This window comes from Macrosteles quadrilineatus, unplaced genomic scaffold, assembly GCF_028750875.1.
Source record: "Macrosteles quadrilineatus isolate MER2022 unplaced genomic scaffold, UCM_ALF_1.0 Scaffold_2__2_contigs__length_208266976, whole genome shotgun sequence".
Classification (NCBI taxonomy): Eukaryota; Metazoa; Arthropoda; class Insecta; order Hemiptera; family Cicadellidae; genus Macrosteles; species Macrosteles quadrilineatus.
Window position 1 is genome coordinate 199,374,941 of NW_026542595.1, and position 24,807 is coordinate 199,399,747.

The 24,807-nt window shown below is 31.4% G+C and overlaps 1 protein-coding gene across 4 annotated transcripts in view; it reads left to right on the forward strand.

Moving 5' to 3' along the window:
• LOC128987785 (connectin-like) overlaps positions 1-24,807 on the forward strand; it is a 209,468-nt gene that overhangs the window by 105,953 nt on the left and 78,708 nt on the right. For 2 of the 4 annotated variants that reach the window (XM_054408805.1, XM_054408809.1), the window contains exon 2: positions 17,074-17,137. The exons of 1 other annotated variant lie outside the window; for it this stretch is intronic. The gene's annotated coding sequence lies outside the window, so the exon portion shown is untranslated. Of the gene's footprint in view, positions 1-17,073; positions 17,138-24,807 lie in introns of those variants that run through there. One more of the 4 variants, XM_054408810.1, reaches the window with a different exon arrangement.

Genomic DNA, 24,807 nt, shown 5'->3' on the forward strand with positions numbered 1-24,807 from the left:
CACTCTTCAATATTACTTGATCTCTAAAACTTATATATAATTAGAAATTCGTTGCCAAACACGAATTTCTATTTAGCACTTTTGGTGTTAGGTTAGTCGGTGAGCATGGCCAGGATACGTTTGAACTGGAATGATGCGAACGAGAAAATTAATAATTTAAAATATTGTCATATTTCGGAAAGCTTTTCTCTTAATAGTTTCGAATGCTCCTTTCAAACAACGTCTCTGGATAATATTTCAATTTACAAGGGACCATTAATTATATACCATGTATATGTTTGTATATGTATGTAGTAGTTATACCATGTCAAACACGAATCTTCAAATGCACAATCCTCTGTAATTTTTGCCGGTGGGCGTGACCTAATTTGTTCACGTTTTCTTTAGTTTTTATAATAAATACACGAATTTGCCGTGTTCTAGCCATATCAACAAATGCATTATACCTATTAAATTCGATATTTCAACTAAAATCCATGCCTGTCATCCGAAACATTGTTATTTATACGAAATATCGGAGACTATGCCCACCACCATTTTGTCAGGTGGGCGTTGCCCACCACAGAACCGTTTGATTTCAGATTATGCGAGGTAAATTTATGAATATAATTAATGTTTTACACTATCACTTGAAATTATTTACCCGTCTATAGAATGCTCCTTAATTCTTCACTTTACAGTGATGTAATTTATTTTCTTCCAACTGTTGTAGTTTCCAAGATAACAATGGTTAAAGTCGATTCCCGGTTTGTTTCAATCGACTTTAACTGTTTCGTTAACGCCACAGTGGCCCTAACAAATATTATTTTAGGCCATATTGTCCGAACAAATATAAATGCCACTGTGGATTTCATCCAATGTTATGACGAGTCACTTGGTTCTCGCTCCCTTTTTGTCGACACAAAATGCATAAGTAGCTTTTGTCACTTGCAGAGGGTAAAACAAAGAATTGGAAAGACGATAATCTTAAATCAAATCCTGGTCTGACTGACCATATATTACTGATAAATCTAATGAACATTTTGTATACGAAGAGAACTGCCACTTGTACTGATAATTTTATGTCAAATATTCCCACAAAATTTACTAAAACTGAAGGTTAAATTTCTAGTCTATCCGATCATGATGCAAAAATCATTGATGCGAATTTAGCTAATTCTTTTGGAAATGATAATGAATTTATAACGTTGCATTAAAGAAGATTTTTAGAACAAAATATAGCAAGATTGTCAAACATGTTGTCTGGAGAAAATTGGTTTAACGTTGTATTTTGCCCCAGTTTAAATTAAGTTTGATTTATATCTAGAAATTCTTTAATATTATTATAATGTATGTTTTCCTAAAGTAAAATGTAGGAACCCCTTTAAAACTAAGAACAAATGGATGACTTATGATTTGTATGAGTTGCAATCAGAGCTAAAAAAATTAACTGAACCAAGCACCAACCAACTCGTAAATGGGAGAAGGTAAAGGATATGGTATCTATACAATTAATACGTGAACACTAAGTTTGGCGGTTGAACTCCTCCATAATTTTTTAACCGATTTTATCCATTGACGTCTCATTGGAAACTTTGAACTTGTATAATATAACATTACACTACCAGAGTTCTTCAGGTATCCATTGGTATGTGTGCTTGAATAAGTGTCGATCCATACTGGAGGTATCCATTTGCCGTCGGTATCCATCCATTGCTGTATGCGTGGTATGTGTTGCAATTGTCGATCCATTTGACTGTATCTTCAATCACATCTTATCCTTGGGAGCTTATCTCTGGGAGCACGCCCTATCATCATGTTTGATACTGAACTGAAATTTAAAAGATTGTGATTTATTCCATTATCTAATATTTCCACACGGATTATATATTTGTGTATGAGTTTTCCAATAAGCATCTCTGCTCCTATATACCAAAAAAGTGTGGAATCATGTTTGTACTGTGAATTTGGAATGATTATGATTTTTAATTACCACGGTAACCCGTGCAATGTTGTCCATAGTAACAGTTAAGGTTTACAGGCATGACTCCGGCACCTATGCACACACAAATGACAATTATAAATGTGCTGAGCATAGCTGTTGTCGATAGTTTTTGGTTTTTTGGATTTTTTCAATAGGGCGCAGACACAGAAAAATGAATAGTTAGTTATTAGAACATTATATTTAATTATTTGAAATACCTACTTTATAAATTGCTAATTCTTAGCTACTCTACAATTTTTCCTCGTTAAAAGATAAGCATAGTAATGTAAATCATCATACTAAAATTTATTTATTTTCTTTTAAGTATAATATACACAGATAATAAAATATCGAAACATTCAAAACACATTCTTGACCGATAATTTTTTCTCTGTAGGCTATATACATTTTATTTAAACAATTTTACACAAAAATGTTTCTTATACATTATTTTTCACTAAAAAACACTATACCACAAAAAAAATTACGTTTAAAAGTACAATTTTCTTTGCACATCAATTTAAATAATTAAATGGGATGTGATTGAAAAATTACCTATACATATTGTCGCCATAAATTCTTCAATCTTAAACATTTCGGCAAGGCAGTGTTGAATAGTTATTGTCGGGTCTCTGAACAGACTGCTCACCCAAACCCCTGGCCAGGAAAGCCAACCCTGCATACCCTACAAACACAATAGAAACCACTAATGTACATGTTAGATATCTTGAGTCGTATGAAGGTTGAAATGATTAGGGAAATTTTAGAGAGGAGAGAATAGTTTTAGGCTTGATGTATAAAAGGATAGAGATTTACCTTGAATAGTTATATATTTCTAATCTTGATTCTAGTCTTGAGTTTAATAGTGTTGAAGAAAGAGAAAATCCTTTATAACTTTTAAGATATACTTACATAATCTAGAGAAAATCACCTAAAAATAAAAGTAAAAAGATTGAGGACAAAACTTAGATGTATTTCTTGACCATTTTGAACAATAACATAAAAACAAAACAATAATCACATGTAGATATTTAAAAGCCACAAAAAAACATGTGTTTGAGGCAGACTAGGAGAGAAATAAATCATAAAATCCTTAACAAAGGTTATCCGGAATGTAACAGACGTTTTAACCTAGCACGTTAATCAGAATGTCTCTACATTGATATTCAGGTACAACTTGGCGCTGCCACTAGCGCACTTGTGCCTTTCACATTTTGATGCAGTTTCTAAACAAGCCCTGCAAAATTAAATCTTGCTGTCGTGATTGTGAGCTACAAGTTTTGTAGGCAAAAAATAACAGATAAAACAGGATAAAATTAACAGATTTGTGATGTGTATTGTGTATGGCCAAGGAATAGTTATTGATAGCTAATAGTGAGGTGACTTATATTGGCCTGTATCATAAAAAATGTGTTAAATTAAGGTTCTTAATACGGTTTGTTTGTAGAGATGAAATAAATATACATTGTAAAATGTATATTTCCTAGGGGGTCTTATGGAAAGTTCTGGGGGGATTGAAAAATTGTTTTATCAAGGAATTTGTTATATTGAGGTTCGTTATCAAGGTTGGACCGTATTGAGAGTGAATTGACGATAAAAGGAACAAAACCTATAGCCTAGTTGTTGTATCAATCATGAAGGCAAAAATAATTCAACATTATTCACATACCTTGGTGGTGTAGTTTTTCTAGTTTTTCATCTTTTCTAGTACAACAACAACATACTGAAATATCAGCATACTTACACTTCAATTTTGTTACCTACAGGATATTAACGTTATGCTTTAAGTTACAAATTATCATTACCCTTCCATCTCATTGCTGTTGAGATCTTTGCAATTTCAACACCTGAAACAAAAAGCACACTTTTAGTTTGACAATAATCAGTTCATGATAATGATAAAATATTATGAAAGTTTAGTTTATCATGTATTATTAGTCTCTTTAATTGAAGTAAGGCATAGTGTTGATTCCACTAATTTTACTAATAAAAGTTCACATTTTGTATACGAAAATATAAAGTAAGTTTTTATTAAATCACAATCTGTAAGTAAACATAAACAATTCAACAAGTAAACAAAAGAATAATTTGAACACATGTTAGAAATAAAATGTAAATAAAACATATGTTAACACCTCCTTCTCTATTTACTGTGCTGAGGCACTCTGCGAAGAATCAGCTGATCAACATGTCTTCTAGTTATTCGCCCATCTTCCAGCTGAACTACGTACATTACATGTCCTTGCTTTTCAGTTATATAGCCCGAGTACCACTTGGATGATCCATTGACATATACCCGCGCTTGAACCTTATCTCCAACTTTATTTCTTGTGGTTCTTATAACCCTCAAAAGCCTCAAATAGCTGAGGAGCGGTCTCCGTGAGCAGCGATGTCGGGGGTTCAGATCCTGGTCACTGGCACAAACATTTATCAGTACAGTTCACCTTTGTACTGTACCGGATCACCCCTTACTTTGCTGGATACGTTTCACACACGGGCAATTAGTCTATGTGAACGGGCAAATGCAAGGTTAAAAGAGGCCACCAACCTCTTTATAAAAAAAATATGTTTTCACTTTCCTTAAATCAACAGTAAAAGTCTTTATTCCAACTTGATCTTTCATTTCTAAATGTTGTCTATATATCCAGGATAAATGTTTATGATTTACTTTAACTACAATCATTTATGTGGCAAATATCAAAATTAATCAGTCACATACTTTATCAGTCTATTTATCGTGTATAGCGGAGTCGGAGAAAAGTCCGCTTGTCTGTTAGTCCGTGAGTCCGTGAGTGTGTTCGCACCAAAACTCAAGAACCGTCGCATTTATAGCGTTCAAATTTTGCACAAATAATTATGTTACCAGTGAAAAGACACCATTAAAGTTCTAGACAATTCCGCTCAGTAGTATTACAAAACCCTAAAAAAAAATTTTAATTATTACCTTCTTCTTATTTTTATTTGTTTACGTTTTGCGACCAACAATGTTGTTGTCCACTTTGACAGAGAGAACGACTTTTACTCTAAGCTCTTTCATTAATGGAGTAAACAGTTTGGTGTCTATGAATGTATATCATTATAATTTCACAATAATTGGACAAAACAAAGTTGAGAACTTAAACTCAAATTAAAAAAAAAATTATTCCAATCTTTGTTACGGAAAGGCTTTTTTTCTTACATGTCTAAATCTAAAAGAAGATGTGGATGTTTCTAAACATTGAAGTTTTTATAATCGAAGGAGTTATGTCACCAACAATGAAAAAGGCACAAAAACATAACATTTAACTTCAAAATTGTATGTTATTACGTATGTTTGTAATGGAAACTTTTTATTGAGATAAAAAAAACAACTAAGAAGTATAATAGTAGTAATATTACTGAGGTCTAGTGTTCTGTACGTGTGTACTTTTTTTCATGATTAAATGTATCGTTTATAGGTACCAAATGACTTTTCCGGCACTTAACCCATTGTTCCCGTCATCGGCTTTGACTCGTACGTGAAAATACATCTCACATACTTGGCATTGCCTCGCACGTAAAATTTAATTTTCCTGCAATCGGCTTTGCCTTACACATAAAACTTAAGCGCACACCGGAAAATGCCACGGCACCAGTAAAGAAGTATACTATTTATACATTATACATAATCTCGTTTAGTCTCTGCTATTTCAGGGAATAAACAATCGTTAAATTTAAATTAAGGGTTCTAAACTGAGTGTTATTCAACGTCACGTTTTCGGAAAAATCCTCCAATTGGAAGCACTTAGTGTAAAACTGTTTCTGTCTGATTGTATTAACGACGTTTGTTTTATATCGTTGTTGCCTCGCATTGCTTATTTAAATGTACTGAACTGATATTTTAGAGTGATTAGGGCAACGTAACTATTGATTAGCTGCCGTTTTCCCCATTCTCTTCTCTCCTTTTCCTATTAATGCAAATTGTTTGTGATTGAAGCCGGACAAAAAATATACCAAATTGTAATATCAACTACTCTAAATAATTAGCCAAACGAATTTACTGTATATATTTCACTGTGTATACTACTTAAACCCACTTTTTTGGTAAGCCTGAGCCTAAGTAACTGGGCCAAGTTGGCCGAGTGTGGTGATCATTATCTGCTATAAGCGTAAGTTAATCTACCCAGATTTTACATTAAAATCCTTGTAAGGAACATGCTACCTAAAATAACTCTATTAGTCTAATATTTTCTTTTTACGGTCTAAAAAGAATATGATAAGCATAAAATTACGAGATAATATGAATCAGGCATTTAAACCATTATTATTAGTTATTCACCGCAATCTAGATGATATTCGTACTAAAATGAAGTTACGTCTAATGTTATTCTGATACTTAATCAAATTTGAAAGTTCATGTGACAAATGCAATGCAATAAAATAATTTTAAGCCGGTTTAGTTGAAGGAAGATTGTTTGCAAATCTTTTTTTGCAAAATATATTTTTTGCAGCTTTACATTCGTTAATATAAATTACTTCTATCAATCTGAAAATTTACATTACCTATTGTTTTCTGTGAAAACAAATACACATAACATACCTAAAATAACTTTCAATCAGTTTTTAAGTTAGATTGCTTGGAAGCAATCAGCAAACTGACAACAAACAATACTCTGATTCAAACGATTTTGAAGTGGCTAGCATTCAATAAAACGATTCAGAAAATGCCGAGCTCAGACAGCTCATTTTTGTAAAACTCATTCTTTGTTTAGAAAATTTATCTTTAACTTGTTGGTGGTCTCATTTTAAACCTATAAATATCCCCAATGTTTTATGTCAAATACATAATGCGTTTTGTTTGCCCTCTTTCAACTTCAACTTGATGTGTATTTTTTTGTATCGATGTCTAATTATAATATAATCGTGAAGTATTGAGTTTTCCTGCTTTTGTAATGCTAAAAAGCTTTGTAATAATGTGTTTTGCCAAATTTATAATATTAATAAAATTCTAATTACAACATATAACTATACAGGGTTAGTAAAAAGTCTGGAGACCCCCTGTTAATATTTTAATGGCCCATACTAGAAAAACTAAACTCGGCACACCTTGATGGCATGTTATGAAGTACTTTTTGAGCCTAATTGCTACTTAGTTCCCAAACCCAAAATGGGGGATTTTAGGGGGAAATACAAAAGTTTTAAAGGTTAAGTCTCATTAAATTACATCTCATTTTGAAGGTCGTGATAAAAGAAAACAAACAACGCAAACTTGAGGTCCTTATCTCAATCCAGTAAAAAAATGGCAGCTGATTGAAATCATTAGAAATCTGAATTAACTTACAATTTTATATTCAATTGGCTGCTATATTCAACAGTGTTGAACTAGAGACCTCTAGTTTGCGTTGTTAGTTTTCTTTTACCAGGACCTTCAAAATGAGACGGTCTTGCCATTTTAAAATTTGAGTTTACCCCAAAATCCCCCATTTTGGGGATGTACACCAAGTGGTGGTTATGCCAAAAAAGTATTTCATAACATGCCATAAAGGTGTGCCGAGTTTAGTTTTTCCAGTAGGGGCCGTTAAAAAATTAACAGGGGTTCTCTAGAATTTTACTTATCCTTTGTACACATCATATACCACAATTGAAACATATTACTAATTATGTCTGGTTTCCATTTCCTTCAGGGTAGTATCCACCTCCTAAACTGTGAGAATAAGTTCATGGTACAGCTTTTAAAATATATTTTAAGGTCATAAGTATGTACCCCTAAAGCTTATGCGAATAAAAATCCTTGCATATTGTAAAATATTAATAAAATGTGGAAACACAACGAAACCATTAATAGTGTACATTCAATGGTCTAAAAAACATAAATGTTTATACAGTTTTGTGCAAAATGTCTTTAAAAGTTAAATTATGTTTATTAATATAGTTCTACATAGTATTATTGTCTGTTGAAAGGAAATTTAAATTAAAACTAACACATCTTCCTTCATATTTGTATTCCAGATGTTCAAGATATTCTTACACTATTTTAAGAAAACTAGTGTGATGGTTACGAAAATGTAATCAACTTGATGTATACTCATCTAAGCATAAGCAAATTAACACGTTCAGCATTGTGAATCGTTTGTTTTGTCGATTCTCTTTTTAAACTAAATTGATATAAGTACCGGTAACTAAACTTAAGTTACAGTGTCGAACTAAAATATGATCGTCTTTACCATAAGAACAGTGGTGGTTAGCGGTCGTAAAATGCTTTTTAGAATATTGCGATGACTTTTTAACTACGTCGAGGGTATCAACTCAAAATAATTATTTTTTTGTAATTTACTTTTGGGCCTAATGTGAATACAATTTGGATAATGCTTCTAAAAGTCTTTCAGTTAACATATCTTACTACAACTCAATCATCACTTTACAGAACTATCAAAAGATTGTTTTGATACTGCCACTATTTTTAATTTCATTGCAATAAGTCAATAGAGTTATTTGAAAATGTAAAAAGACTAATAAACGACACTCATAATATAAATGTTATTTGTTTATAATATAAAACATAATTAAAATAATTTGATAAAGTATTTTAGTGTCATTGTCTTAATTGAGGAACTACTGAAGGGAATTGTATTTAAAATTGTTAAATAACGTAACACAATTTTATTAAATAGCTAGAAAAGATTTCATAATGTCTTCCACGTGTAGCAGTTAGTTTTATTTCGGTTAAATAAATCGTGTTTTCCCTGAATTAGAATCAATCAAAACCCCTTCCCTCACTCCAAAGTCGTTTAGTAGAAGGATGTTTTGTAATAATTCTCTTAAATTGCCAATCTCTTGTAATTTCCGTGGTGAAGATTTGTATCATAAATTGTTTTAATTTGTTTTTGTTATTGTCTGCTAATATTAATCTCTAAAAGCAGCTATTGTAACTTTAACTTGTTTTAATTATTATAGTAATATCAATAAATCAAATAACTTATGTAATTTACTTTTGCATTCTCGATGTAATCTCATATGTTTGGTATTACTTTAGTTGTCCTGCTTCATTAGCTTTAAAAGAAATTAATGATTTCTTGTATAAACAGGTTAGACAAGGATGACAATAAAAATATATATAAAAAATTAGATATTGTTTTTTTTTGTGCAAAGTTTAAGTTTTATATTTTTAGTCTAAATGTTTCCAGCAGTTACATAGAATCTTACTAATTCAAAAGATAAAGAAAAAACCAGTATTACTGATTATAATTACTGTTATTTTCCATAGAATAAAAAAGAAACAAAAGATTGTATTGCAGACTTAAGATTGAATCCCCACTACAAAAGTCTTTGAGTCGATATTCAAACTACCATTAAAAAAGTCATGAATTTAAGCCATTGGCTTTATCTGATGGAAACGAAGTGCATTAGTGCATAGCTTTGATTTATATGGCGCACAAAAAACTACAATGGAAAAAATCAACTAACCACAGATTAATCTGGCTCTGGCACGTTGACATAGGTGACATGGAAATACCGCCTGAGACCATGACAATTTTCTTTAAGATCCTAAATTCCAAAACACGTATTCATTAAACTGTATGTACATAGATGTATATGTATATGTGTAAATTTTTCTGTGTGTGTGAGAGAGTTTTTCTCTTTACGTTAGCATATGCTAATTGATCGAAAAATATCACACTGTACTGTTCACTCTTTTGATATGAATCCACTTTCGTTTGCTGTGCTTTGGTTAATTTATTAAGTAATTTTTGGCTTATATTTGTCCGGATAGAATTATGAGGTTTAAATTGTTAAGAAACCCTCCAAATAACCTGGAGCTTTATCAGTTTTCTAATCTAAGAAGGAGAGTAGTCCAGTTTCATCCACAATTAATTGGATTTTAAGGACTAGAAATGGAATGTAAATGGACTGACCGGAAAATATGCGACAAACCTTTTGCTCTAAGTAATAAAACGTTACGTCATCATTATCATCCCAGGCGTATAATCATACGTAACTTACCCCTCCTCCTTCATACCACATCTACAAGCTTAGCGTGCTTACAGAAACTCCACTCCCCAGTGCCTACTCAAGTACTCCATACGTTAATCTCCTTTGCATTAATCTTCTTTTGAGGTTTACCTCCTCCGCTTTGCATTGTGGCAAACAGTTGATGGCTAATGTATTAGTACAGTAATTTTTACAAAAATTACCTTAACCCGGGCAAAATTGTAACACTAGTAACTGTTTTCTAATCACACCCAAAGAGATGTGTACGTTATCCTATATAAAATCCCCATTTATCCCAACATTGGAAATCTGTGAAAAACCAAGATGGGGGGCACATTTTATAGTTCGGCCGCTTAGAAAGCGACCTCCTCCAGCATTGGTTTAGCATTAGCGCGCAGGTCGTTTTCTAAGCGGCCGAACTATAGTAAGTTTTTCTCTATAGACAAGACGTATATTCCTATAGGTGGCATGGAAACACTTAAGTCCGAGACCATGATAATTTTGTTTAAGATCCCAAATTCCAAAATGAATTCCTTTTTCATTAAACTGTTTGTACATATATGTATGTATGTGGGTGGATTTTAGAGTATGCGTGTGTGTTTATTTGCCCATATTCACCATACATTTCGTAAAAATGTCCAGTTTTGCGGAAATTTGGGATTAACGTGTACAGAAGCATCCATTTCTATATTATAAACACTAACATACTGTCACTATAACATTACCAAAAGCAAGTGACTCTGAATGTAAACCTTTTTTCCAGATTCGGTCATAGCTTGTCATAACCTTTGTTAAGAAGTGATTTACATCTGTACGCTCAGGGAAAGTTACACCAGTTTAAAAGAGGAGAATTGATTCAACCTCCAAACTTCGGTTGAAGAATTTACAAGCTTATTATTTATAGCTTGGGTTGAAATTATTTTTACAAGTCCCTTCCCAACAACATGAAAATCTTTGACTTCACAGCCTATAGTATCTTCCAAAATAGCTCCAGATGGACAGAAAACAGAGCACAAAACAGTTTTATCATCTAGATGCATCATTTGTCTGGAGTTTAGTCTCTGCCTTTTGAGTTGTTTAACAGCTTTTGGCATTTTAAACAGAAAACGTGAATCAATTTTGATACGAATCGTCCCTTTAGAGGGTAACATATGTAATAGATGTCCAGATCTGTTTTAGTAAACTCTGACATTAGAAACCTCTTTTGGATTTTTAATATCACAGTCTGAAAGAGCCAAAGAATTTTCAGTTATTGCACAGTATTCGAAGGAATCTGGTTCAAAATCAATCTGGAAAAAACAGAAACAGTTTGCTCGAAGGGTAAGAAACATAGTTGATGTAAATTATAAACTTGACATGTCACTGTCACTATTCCAGGAAGATCGGACAACATTGTATTGGGAAGTAGTACAAGGATATCTTCACATGTTTTGGATCCAGTTTTACATCCTACAATACTCAACCCTACTTCTGGCAAGCTTGTAGAACAACATTTCTTTCTTAGTTCCACTCCATTTTTCAAATCTCATTCGTAGAAAGAGTCATTTTCTCCACAAAACCAAAAATGGCCAATACAATAAGAAAGTAATATTGTTCTACAAGCTTGCCAGAAGTAGGGTTGAGTATTGTAGGATGTAAAACTGGATCCAAAACATGTGAAGATATCCTTGTACTACTTCCCAATACAATGTTGCCCGATCTACCTGGAATAGTGACAGTGAAATGTCAAGTTTGTGATGTACATCAACTATGTTTCTTAACCTTCGAGCAAACTGTTTCTGTTTTTCCATGGTTTTTAATTGATTTTGAACCAGATTCCTTCGACTACTGTGCACTAACTGAAAACTTTTTGGCTCTTTCAGACTGTGATATTAAAAATCCAAAAGAGGTTTCTTATGTCAGAGTTTACAACTACAGATCTGGACATCTATTACATATGTTACCCTCTAAAGGGACGATTCATATCATAAGTGATTCGCGTTTTCTGTTTAAAATGCCAAAAGCTGTTAAACAACTCAAAAGTCAGAGACCAAACTCTAGACAAATGATGCCTCAAGATGATAAAACTGTTTTGTGCTCTGTTTTCTGTCCATCTGGAGCTATTTTGGAAGATACTACAGGCTGTGAAGTCAAAGAATTTCGTGTTGTTGGGAAGGGACTTGTAAAAATAATTTCAACCTAAGCTATAAATAATAAGCTTGTAGATTCTTCAACCGAAGTTTGGAGGTTAAATCAATTCTCCTCTTTTAAACTGGTGTAACTTTCCCTGAGCGTACAGATGTAAATCGCTTCTTAACAAAGGTTATGACAAGCTATGACCGAATCTGGAAAAAAGGGTTTACATTCAGAGTCACTTGCTTTTGGCAATGTTATAGTGACAGTATGTTGGTGTTTATATTATAAATGTAAGTTGTAATTGTATTATTTCATTATTTATTGTATTTCGTGTAGACCTGGTATAAACAACTTGCAATGTTCATATAAATAAATATGAAATTTTATTTTGTAATAAATTTTGTATATAATTTTAAATAAATATGAAATTTACATAGAAATAAACTGTTGTTAATTACAAAACTATTATATGGTCTTTAGAAAGATAAGAATAAACCTTTTGTCCTGTGTTAAACATTAACAATGTTATCCAAACAGTTAACTGACGTCGTTAAACAATAGGAGACCAATTAGTGAAAGTGGATTCAGTAGAGAAAGTAAACATCAGCAATAAGCAATGATTTGAGTTAATGTAGTTAGAAATATGCTTATTGTCCAAAAAACATATAAATGTATATTTAGATTTTGTAAAAACCGTATTTTTGTAAAAATAAAGTCATGTAGTCATTTATAGTAATAAAGTAATAATATTATTATACTCAGTTAGGCTTGCCTATGTCATACTGTTTTTTAATGTATTTTCTTCAGTTAAGTATTTTTATTATCGCCATTTAAAATAAATATTCAAGAGATTATTCATCAGTTTATAACATATAGGCCTATTTGGATATTTTGTAAATGGTTATAAAAAATGCGAATAATCGGAAAAGTGGGAAGTTTCATAATTTAAAAATATCTTCAAAAAATTCGATAGTGAAAAAATTTAAAACTATTATAAAAAAGATGTCATTAATAAGATAAACTAAAGTTAAAATTAAAAACCATTGTATTTCAAAAATACACTCTAAAGTAACTAATTGCGAACCTATATACAATTCGACAAAAGTCTTATAACGCTTGGGGCAATCATCTGCCTTCAATTACTGGCTCAGCATTCAGACACGATTTATTGAGATTACTCTTTGGCTCCAACTCTCGATTGGCAATTCGGATTTTAACTTTCTGCAATTGAGAATGTTTGTAATCAGTTCATAAAACAAACTGCAATAAAATTGTTTCAATCAGAAGATGATAACTCTTTGTTTTAAATTTACTAACATTTTTTTAGAGAATCTCCAATATAGATGATAAGATATTACCATTGGACTTATGTTAAGACCTTCTAGACCTGGGGCCGATTTACTTTCTCAATTTTGTGTCCCCAAAGGCTATAACTATAACATCAATTTATAATTTTAAAAAAATTATGCAAGCATTTATAAAATGAATATTAATTATTTGTAAAATATATTACCTTCATTACTTCAACCTTATTAAAAACCTTTTGTTAATGCCATAATGCCTCTGTTTAAAGAATTCAGATAGATGGATAAACTTAGATTAAAATGTAGATGTAGATATATAAATAAAGAGATAAAAACAAGATATGCTTCTTTGTGAACTGTATTTCTTCAACTTAACAAAATTAAACAGGATATAGCATAGTAAATATGAGAACAGCTGTTAGAAACAGTAAATTAGCAAAATAACTTTAAACAGCCTCACAGATGTTATCAGAATTTTAGTCTACTGCTTGACTGGAAGGTTTTAAGGAAGTGTCAGATATTTTATACGTTCACAAAGCTTTGTACATACAGGACCCTCATTAGGGATTTAAAAAAAAGAAAATTCATGTGTAAATCAATTGGCGATATAAACCTTCAATTTTCACAAGAATTTTCTGACTTAATTCATGTACCGTACGCTCAAAGAACTTATTTTCGATTGGTAGCCATAACAGCTCTTGTTATGTTAATGTAAGTTTAATTGCCATACATGATAGGTAAGTAGTGGCAACTTGCGCTGTTAAACCATAGATGCTAGTTAAAATCTGCCACCTGTACTATTACTATCACAATAGTGCCACTTGCTTGTCCACTCAACTTATACTGAAACGATACTTAACTTTATTTCATTTTTCTCAAGTACTGGGGTTCTGTGGTGATGGGTAGCAGATGTTTTTACTTTTAGGAAACCAAAAAATATAATACTAAATACATATTTAATTGTAAGTACGGTAGCTCCTGACTCGTGGCACTATTTCGTTTAACAGATAACAGTGTGGAAAAGAATGAATCAGACAATTACAAAACATCAAACATAATATAAAAAAAAAAACAGATTACCTTAAGGGTTTAAGTTAATTAAATTAAATTCTTTGTTAGCAAATGCTTAAGTTTTAAATGTAATCGCGCGAGGTTAAAACCGCTTAGACTTTAATGAGCTGTGATGCTAAGTAAATAGGATCAATCGCTGAATGCCTGTTTGAACATGGTTGTGTGTATACTTGTGTAATCTGGCTTACAAGTCAACTGAAACAGAATTACACTCAAATACCGTTCCTATTGATTAGTTTTAAGTAAGTACATAAACATATGTATAAGGATTTTACTGTGTGTGGTGGTACAGCTCTTCATTGATATTTAGTATTTTTTAGTGTTACATCGATTCCTATTGCTGGAATCTGTAACACCTTAAAAATATAAGGGTTTTCTCGAATAACTTATTACAATATTCTGTAGGTTCCACATATTATGTTTGTTATGGTTGATAAGTTACTGCGAAATGTTTTTCTTATTATATTCAGGATATCTAGATAATCATCGGAATTCGCATAGAGATTTTAGGAATTATAATATTCTACTACTAAAAGCGTTGTAAGAAATGCTAGTGAGAGGTTATACTGTTATTTATATGTTGAAATTTTTCGTACATAATATCTGGTAAGTGATCATAGTCATATTTAGACACTTCCAATAACCCGTAGCTATGTGTTTTGTAAAAATAGCAAACCTAGCTAAATAAGTAGCACAAAAAACCTGAGGATGTGTCAATAAAAGGCATGAACAGCTGTAGTATCCTAAATCTATCGTGGATCGGAGATAGAAGCCAGGTAACATAAATATTAGTTCTAAATCAGTAGGCTCAGAATCCTTATTGAAGGCGTTCCCATCTCAATGATTGATAATTGATAATTGATGGTGAAATCAGATATTTTAAAGAGTAAACAAAAGCCACTAAAACATCCATGTATTGGAGATGTCCTAGAGTAAAAATGCGTTTTAGCGAATTTCCCTATAGGGAAGTAGCTATTACCGTAGGTCTCATGGTAAGACCTAAGCCCGGGACCGATTTACTTTTTTCATTTTGATGTCCCCAGAGGCCAAAAACACCATTCGTTCAAATTTTTATATATCTATATATATATATATATATGTGTGTGTGTCCATCCGCACGATAACTTGAGTAATTTTTGTCTGATTTTGATCAAATTTGGTTTGAAGGTGTAAGGCGGGATAAACTTGAATGAGTTCGCGAACCAGCATGATCGGACTATGAGAACGGGGGTTTATGGGGGGTTTTATGGGGTAAAAATAGGTTTTTCCCATTTTTGACCCAAAAAACACAAAATTTCACAATTTATTTTTAAACCATTTTGTAGAGCTTAAAAAAACAAATAATTTAGTATATTGAAGCGTTATTATGCGCCTAATTGTTACGGAGAAAATTCAAAAAAATGTAATTTTAAAATTCCCATGTTATTCTTATGGAGAATAAGTCAACTGTTGTAGTTTGCTTGTTTATGGACATATTTTGATCGATTTTGGAAAATACTTTTATTTCTTACTAAACTATTATCATTTTATAAAAAAAATCTTGTTTACCCTCCCTGTTGCAGCAAACCTAAGTACTCGTTAAACTTATTCTATTTAAATAGGAAATGAATGTGCTATTATTATGGAGGCATTTTAGTGTAAATCTAATCAGGTTAATGGAAATTCGCTTAGTCTGCAGGTTTGCTGCGGCGGGGGTATTTAACAATGCTTTAGATATAGTAAATAAAAATCTAAACACACCTACAGCATTTAAGCTTGTAAAATATTCTTTATTACAAAACTGTGTTCCGTGGTCGTTGTCATAACATAGCTCGCTATCTGTAAGGATGGTTAAAATGTGATGTGTATTTAAGCTATACTCTGGGTGTAATGGGTTTACAGTTAATGGATTGAGACCTTGCATTGTGTAATGGATAAATGATTATAGTGATTAGCACAATGAGTTAATTCACCATTGAGAGCTAAATACGTGCATACATACCTATGTTTCCCTAGACAGGCCAATAACTAATCCTGTTTTTTCTGTAATACATTCAATAAAATGCATTAACTCCAATTTTTAAAACTGTTTTGAACGTTGTTGATTAGTTTTGACATAAAATTGAAATATATAGTATACTGTGATAAAATGTTATTGTAAATTACGAATGCAGGAAATATGTTTTATTATATTATCATTAGTGTATGATTATAATTGAATAAACAAATCCAAGATAACAAGATGTCAAAAATGTTAACTGCTTCGTTAAACAGGTGATATTTTTAACAAACATAATGTAACCTACTTCCCACAAAGGCTGTTATGTATCCGCCTTGCTCTATAAGGGCGTATTAGCTTTTAATTTGATCTGGTTGTAGCATGGTAAGGGAATATTCCATCAAAGCATTATACCTATTACTTATACCACAACAAAGATGTTAACAAGCTCCAGTAATAACCTCATTTACATCCGCTATTAAAATAATCACTCATAGTCATTTGTTTTCAATAAATTTAGGAACGCAATAAAACATTTCGCCTATTGATTTGTAATAATATATTCCCAATTGATAAGACAAGTGCAAAACTAATTTATTCAAAAAAATATTAGGTTGAAATAAAATTAAGAATAAAGTTATGATAAATTGAAAAACATGAAACCGCCTTTGGAAATATTTATTTTTCTTTTGCAGATTACAAATGCGAAACCGAGAGTGAAATTGAGCATCTTAAATTCTTCGATATCGTCTAAAACAGGTAAGAAAAGTGGTTTGAAACACAAATAATAATTAAGGAAAACCTTGTTTCGTTAACTAAGGAGATCATTACATCAAAAGAATAAAATGACCCTATGATGGAATAAAAATAAATCGTAAAAGCATCGTCTAGATTGGTACTCGGTACATTTGAACTCTTAATACATCTACTATAAATACATTATAAATATCACCACGTTTCCAAATAGTCGGTTTAGTCATCATGCACTATCCCATATTGAAAATGACGGGTTTGAAATAGTTTACTATTTTGTTTCTTTGTTTACAACTATGAACACGTAGTTTTGTGTGATTTTTAAGTAGCGTGTTCAAATCTTTTCATCGCAACTATACTTATACACATATTAAACTTTCCTTCAATTCTCGTACGGTAATCACTTAAAACTTTTATTATTTAGTGTCAGTAAATGAAACAATGTTTTAAATGACTTAGCTTTCATAATTATTCATTTAGGCTATATACGACACATCTACAATTTTCTCTAACAAAGTTTGTAGAAAACAGGTTAATTCAGCAAAGAATAATATGAGTTAATTAATTATTTATATTAAAACTATATTTTTCATGCCAAAGAAACGTTACTCATACTGTAAATAGTATGAAACATGAAAGTGAGCGGGTATTTGTCAGTGTGTTGAACTCTAGGTACATTTCGTCATAATGCAACATTATTTAGCAGACTAAGTTAGGAAACAAAAATAACTTAATGTAAAGACAATCTCGTAAAACAACATCCAACTTGTTTGCTATTTATCAATTGTAAATAAGCAGATGTAATAATTGATTTAATCATTTGGTCCATTAAGATTGTGTGGGTACATTATGCTATTGATATGTCCAACAACAGTGGAAATAATGCAACAATAAGCTGCAGCCAATTAAATCAAAAATCTCAACTTCGATACATGCGATTGCTTAAAACCAAAGTTAACAACTAATTGAGCTTACAACAGGTGACTTTTAATCCTTAGGGATTAAAAAGGCTTCTTACTCCGTCGGGAGGAGTACCTGGAACGCATGTATTTAAGACGGCTGTTTTTGCTGCAGTATAAAAACAAAACATAACCACTATTTTATAATTTGTAGGTTTTATGTCAAATATACTGATGGTTTAGTGTTTTTTTTCTAATGCTTATAGTGTTTAAGAACTGCTTCAAGAACAATGCTTTTGTATTGACTCAGGTTTTAGTCCCACCAATTACGTAAAAATCTTAGCCATGAAATAACGTCGTGATTTAGGCAACGCCAATCTTTAGTTATAATTTACCTAATTATGTGGTTATTAGTTGTAACATTGATTGGTAACACACACACAAAAGGAGTTTTCTTTCTATTTTATGCCCTCTTCTAAAAAAAAAAAACATGCTGTTAAGTTTTATTGTAAGTTTATGGTTGAAACTATACAGAACTATTTATTTACGTTAGTCATTTTTATAATTCAATAAATCTACTACTTAACATTTATGCTATGTAAGCCCTAGATCTATGACAAAACATAATCTATAAATTCAATGGAGAGGACGTAATCTTGTTATTGGGAGTGTACTAATAGAAGCAGGGAATATAGATGTCTGCCATTTCGGAAATGGGGAGGGTAAAATCTGTAGGAGGCAGCTGGCGGGCTATCGAGATTACTGAAGCACAGTGCACACCTACAGGTCATTAGATGTAAAATATCGCTGTTAAAACTTTGTTTAAATATTTTAGGTACTCTTTAGAATGTATGTTTAATTAGTTAGCTTTCAGATTTACTTAAAATATTCCTTCCATTGTACTTTAGTCGTATCATGTGAACTGATAACAGGTTATAATATTGACAAAGTTTGTTAACGTATTGGTTTGATATAAAATTAATCTGACCTAATTCCGTATGTATTCCTGTCCTAAGTGTTTTCTTTTATTTTTAACGTGCAATTTATGACGGAGGTTAAAAGTACTCATTTATTTTGTTTAAAGCGATGTAATAAGTTTACTTTCTAAGGAAAGATCTTTTACGACGACGAATCCGGTGAGTTTTGTTGGTGACAGATTGGAGGAAATAAGTCAGACGTAGTGAGTCAGTGGCTCAGTCGGTAGTGCCACGTACTTCAAGCCTGTCCGTTCGAATCCTGTACCACAACTTTTTTCAGTAGGCTACAGTTCTTCTTTAAGTTGTACCGACTCACTCCTTACTTTACTAGATACGTTCCACGCACAGATCCACCGTCCATGTAGAGAGGCAAATACAAGGTTTGAAAAAATAAAAACACACAAAAGATCTCTTAAATGAACGAAGCAATTCTTTCGTTATACAACAAAACAACACACTGTTCAGCACTGGTAGTATACACAAGAAACTTACACTTTCGGTGCCTACTACTAATTTTGTTTTATTTATTATTTTTACATTTTTGAAATCACAAAAACTGATATTTGTTTAGTTATATGAAAAAAACCTGGTTATATGCAATCTTGGTTACAGGTTTTTGATAATTAATTTCGTAAATAATAGCATGCTCACGTGAGCATGCAACAAGATAAACTATCACTAATGTGATATTAATTTAAACTAATAAAATATGTTTAATCACTTTTAAATAAGGTAATTACTATGTTGAAAAGGAGGTAAATCCTCTATGATTGGCAGTTTAGACTAAATACTGCAAGCTCTCTTATAGCAAGGTAAATCCGATTAGAAGCTAAACTCCACATGGAGTAATTATATTATTCGAACGCCGTTAGACTCCAATAATAAACGTATTATACCAAGAGACAAAAGGGACGGATTAAGTTGTTACGAAGGCAACATTATTCAAACAAGCATTCAACAGTTAATCCTATTACTAGTCAAACTCAATGACTGTTTAAATCATTAGTGTTTCACTGCCATCTCTGATATTATATTTTTAGTTATTTTTATGTAAAAACACTCAAAATTATTTGTATTTAATATTTTCTTGTGTTGTACGATTGTTTAATTTTCTTTGATCTTCCATTTGACTGTAGTATTATTTAGCATTGAATTTTAAAAATCAGATCATTGACTGCAATTAGTTGTGAAAAAGGGGTTAACATTCATTACATTCGCTTTTGCTAACTCATATAAAAACTATGGTTGAATCCACATGCCAAAAACTGATTTCTTCAACTCATGAAAGTGTTTATAAGCTTATTTGTAAAGAAAATTATAAACTGAAATAAAACTAGCATTGTTTGAATACGTCTTGCTTTATTGGATTATACATATTTATATTACATTTATAATATAATAGTATTATTTATAGTTTATATAATTATTTGCTTATTATATTAATATTTGCTTAGTTTCTATTCGGGCCAAAGCTAAAAATGTAGTGGAGCTATACATGTTAACTTAAAAAAGTCTCATACTTTTTATACAATGTTGTTTTAAAAAACCTTTTTTTAAACCTTAAAACCTAAAAGATGCATAAAAAATCATTTATAGTAAAAGGTATTATTTTTAAAGTGACACTTGTGTATTTTACTGCTTTACTGCTCTAAATACTACAATATCCTTTTTCAGGCACATTTTCGACTTTGTAGTTTCAGGATTTATTTTACCCAACCCTTGGCCTTGTTAGTATCTTACAATGATATTATTTTTACATAGCAATGAATTAGACCAATGACAAATGACGACTGGGTTCTGGAACTAACTTCTCGATGTAAAACAATAAACATGTTCCCTTCAAATTACTTGTACTATTACCCTCAAACTCATTATTGGGTTTTTAAACTGTCACATAAAAAAACCGCCAAATAAAAAAAAATTCAGATTTTCGAAAAATTTCAGATTGTATATATATTTTTTTACACTTAAACATTAATTTAACGCAGACTTTTGCACTAATTATAGTCCTAATTGAAAAAAAATTAAATGTTAAGTAACAAAACAAAGTGGCTTTTATTATGTTTTTAAGTTACCTCAATCTTCATTGATGTTTACCTATAATTATCCTCCACTCTGTTACAGTAAGCATACCTTGTAATATCCAAAACCTACAGTAAGCGTACCTTACAAAATCTCATACAACAATAGGCGCACGAAGATATATTTACTTTATTATACACCCGTGGTAATCTTTTACCTTGAGTATAGTTAAACCTAAAAGCAAACCACCCCAAAGAGAAGATCCGCTTTGGAGTTCTTATTGTTATTAGTGCCGTTGTTGCCATCGTCTCCCTCAATGTGCCACTAAAACTCCCCCGTCTTCTCTCAACACAGCGTCGTCTCTAGGGAGCTGTAAATCCCTTTTCTGTATCTGGATTACTTTCCAAATTGCCACACGCTGCGGTTCTCACGCATGTAAAAGTTTATTCTCCCTTAACGCATTGTGATGATATTTTGTGTACAGTGGGATCATCTGGTAACTAAACTTTGTAGGATTTAATATTTACGATGGATTGTATTTTTTCGTTGAAAAGGATGATGTTTTAAAGGAACAGTAGGCAGTTTAATAATTAGATGAATGTAAATATTACACTTTTTTACGATTTTATTTACAGAGCAAATAAAAATACGCCTAATAACACTCGACACATTTACACTTAAACTGTTTTAAACTAGACGGTAAATGTATTTATCAGATGTTAATGCTGATCGATTTCGATTGAACACTCCAATAATAATCCGACCAAATAGGCAAATGACAATAATTTGAATTGTAGGACACTTGTATCCTTCATGTTACTGGAATATCCTTCCAAGACATTTCTATAACTGTACAATTGGAGTCTGTACTTGTTCATTTATAAACTTATTTATATCTTTACATAAAAAAAGTTATTTCCAATCATTTATTTGATTTGATTCAACCTAAAAGACGTCTACATTCTACTTTTTAATACGTAGTGTCAAGTTTGCTATGTAGATAGAATATTCAGAAGACTACTGTTTTTGTTATATTTTCTGCTTACTCAAAAATGTTTACTTAAGTTGGGCGAAATAACCACTAGACCAATAATGGAAAAAACGTGCAATTAAATGAAACTAAATACCTTAAAGGGACTCATACCAGAAAAATAACTTTGCTATGCCTGATTAATTAATCTAACGAATTGAATAGACTTTTTTATTATCATAATATTAAGTTTGGAAAATGGAATTTTTCAAACGAAAACAGTTTTGAGTTTAGTGACTTTCCAAAAAGAAGGAGCTATTTTAAATTAATATACGTTGTTTCGAACATTGGTTTAAGCAAATATAAAGCTGAATCAACAAGTCTTGTTTATTTGTGTTCGCGGAATATAATTTTCCTCCATAGCTAATCTCGCCCGGCTTGAGGTGATTTTTTGAAAAAAAAAAATATATAAAAAACTATTTTTGTCAGGAAAATCAACTATTTAACTAAATCTCGATCTATTCGTTCATCGATAAAATTTGAGTTTCTTAGTTTATATCATTGGTAAATATTATTCAGGAATATAAAATGGTAGCCTAGATCATCCAACTTTAGTAAAAACGACAATTTACCAAATGTGGCAAAACATCTTCAGAATTAATGGAATACATAATTTATCTAAATATAGAAACATGTTAAGTATGAAAAAAATCTTTATTTCTGAACATTGACTATTTGGACTTTTGAAATATTTGGTACTTTGTTGATAATTTAACGGCTGTCCTCTATTTCATCTTACAATCATTTGTGTCTTGTTTTACATTTATATTGATCTTATAAATATATATATATATACTAGCGTGGGTGTTTGCCTTATAGTTTTTCGTGTTTGTTAAATAAATAAAGAGAGACAATTTTCCTGCTTTAACAAAAGATCCAGCTAGATTTTGTTCAATTCTAAATCTTTGTGAAGGGAAATTAATAACGAGTACAGCGATTAATACTATCTGGTTAAGATGATTGTCGTTCACTATATACCTTTACGGTTATTAAAAATGTTCCAATGCCTCAAGAAAGTTTCTTGGAAAATGTGCTATTTTTATACAATTATTATCATCTAAAGTTTAAACTTACGTTCATCAACCAGCCTTAGCTTAAATTTTTCCTTTATTAGATAGATCATATGACAAATATTGACCTACCTGTACTTAAATTGTTTAAAATAAGTACACTAAGATAAGTTTTGTTTACTTCGGGAGATTATTATGTATCATTACCATAACTTAACCTATATTTTACCCCTTAAAAGTCTCCTCAATGAATCAATATTCTTGATTTTTTCCCTAACAGCTATGGTATGCTACAATCAAGTTTGATCAATTTCTTAATTTTAATCTTACCTATGAAACTAAGACAAATTATGAAGAATAATAAGAATTGTTTAGTAAATACATACATTTCCTTGAAAGTCATAAGTGATGTTAAAACATGGATGCTAAAAATAATAAGAGGATTATTCCAAGCCCTCGTACTTAATCTCGAGATCCACCGATGTGCCCCTCCCCTCCTTCAGGAGGGCTCTCCCTATGTTATAAATCCTCATCTGCTCCCCTCCCCAAGTATTGTTGATGTGTTGACGGTACAACACCCAGCGGAAGATTTATCTCAACTCTGACCTTTGTGTTCTAAAATATAACCATGTAGGTGTGTAAGACGATCTGACATAATATGATGTTTTTACACTTTATATTTTCAATCAGACCGACGAACATTTAAGATGTAGTTTCTGAAGGATTTTATGTTTAACTAGCAGAGCCCCCGTCCTTCGTACGAGGTTGGCATATAAGTATAAAATGCTTATTGCAGTTATACTCAAGCTTTGCGTTTGCAATGGAGGGAGGACACAGTTTGATAAAATTTGGTTCATAAATTTACGGTATGATATATTATAACACATCTACCATTGCCATAATGTTCTACCATTGCACCTAAACAATAGAAAAAAATAAATTATCAAACATTCGCACAATATCACAAATTATTCATTAAATTAAAAAAAACTCAAACCTAACTGTAAACAATCCTACTTTGACAGTTCTCATTGTGTATCACAGCTTTTTGTTGCTGCTTAGTTCAAATTAGCTGTTGTCATATATGCACAAACAAAATAATAATAGTGCTGCACCCTGTTGGGAAACCTTATAACTTTTTAATGCTATTGCAAATTATAGAACTAACTTGTAAAGTTGAAAGAACTGACTTAATTCTTTAATTCCCTTTAAATATAAATACTCATAAGGTTAACATGGGGAACTACAGATTCACTGGGTTGGAGCCCGAAAGGATTTTTGAGATAAGAATATACTTTAATGTTAATAGGGAATGTGAGCTATCATCATGTCATATTTCAGCCCAATCCGTCCAGTAGTTTATGCGCGATTGAGCAACACACAAACATACACACAAACTCACAAACCTTCATATTTATAATATTAGTAAGATGTGTGCGTATTACTTAAAACCCTATGTGGTTTTAAATTATATTGTTAATAATGGTTTTAAGTGACCAATTCAATGTTACTATGATTACCAGGTCATGCTAAGTAATCAGTTTTGATATAATGTTATTTGGATGTTTGAGGGTATTGTGTTGGTTGTTAGTATTTTAACTGTATCAAGGTCCAGTAGTTTTTTTTTTATACGTTAGCTCTAAGACTATTGCTTCAGGCTTTAACTGGCTTCCGTAAGCAACTTATACCCAAACAGTAAATTACTTTCTTTAGTTCACCACAAAGATCAGTAGTCTTT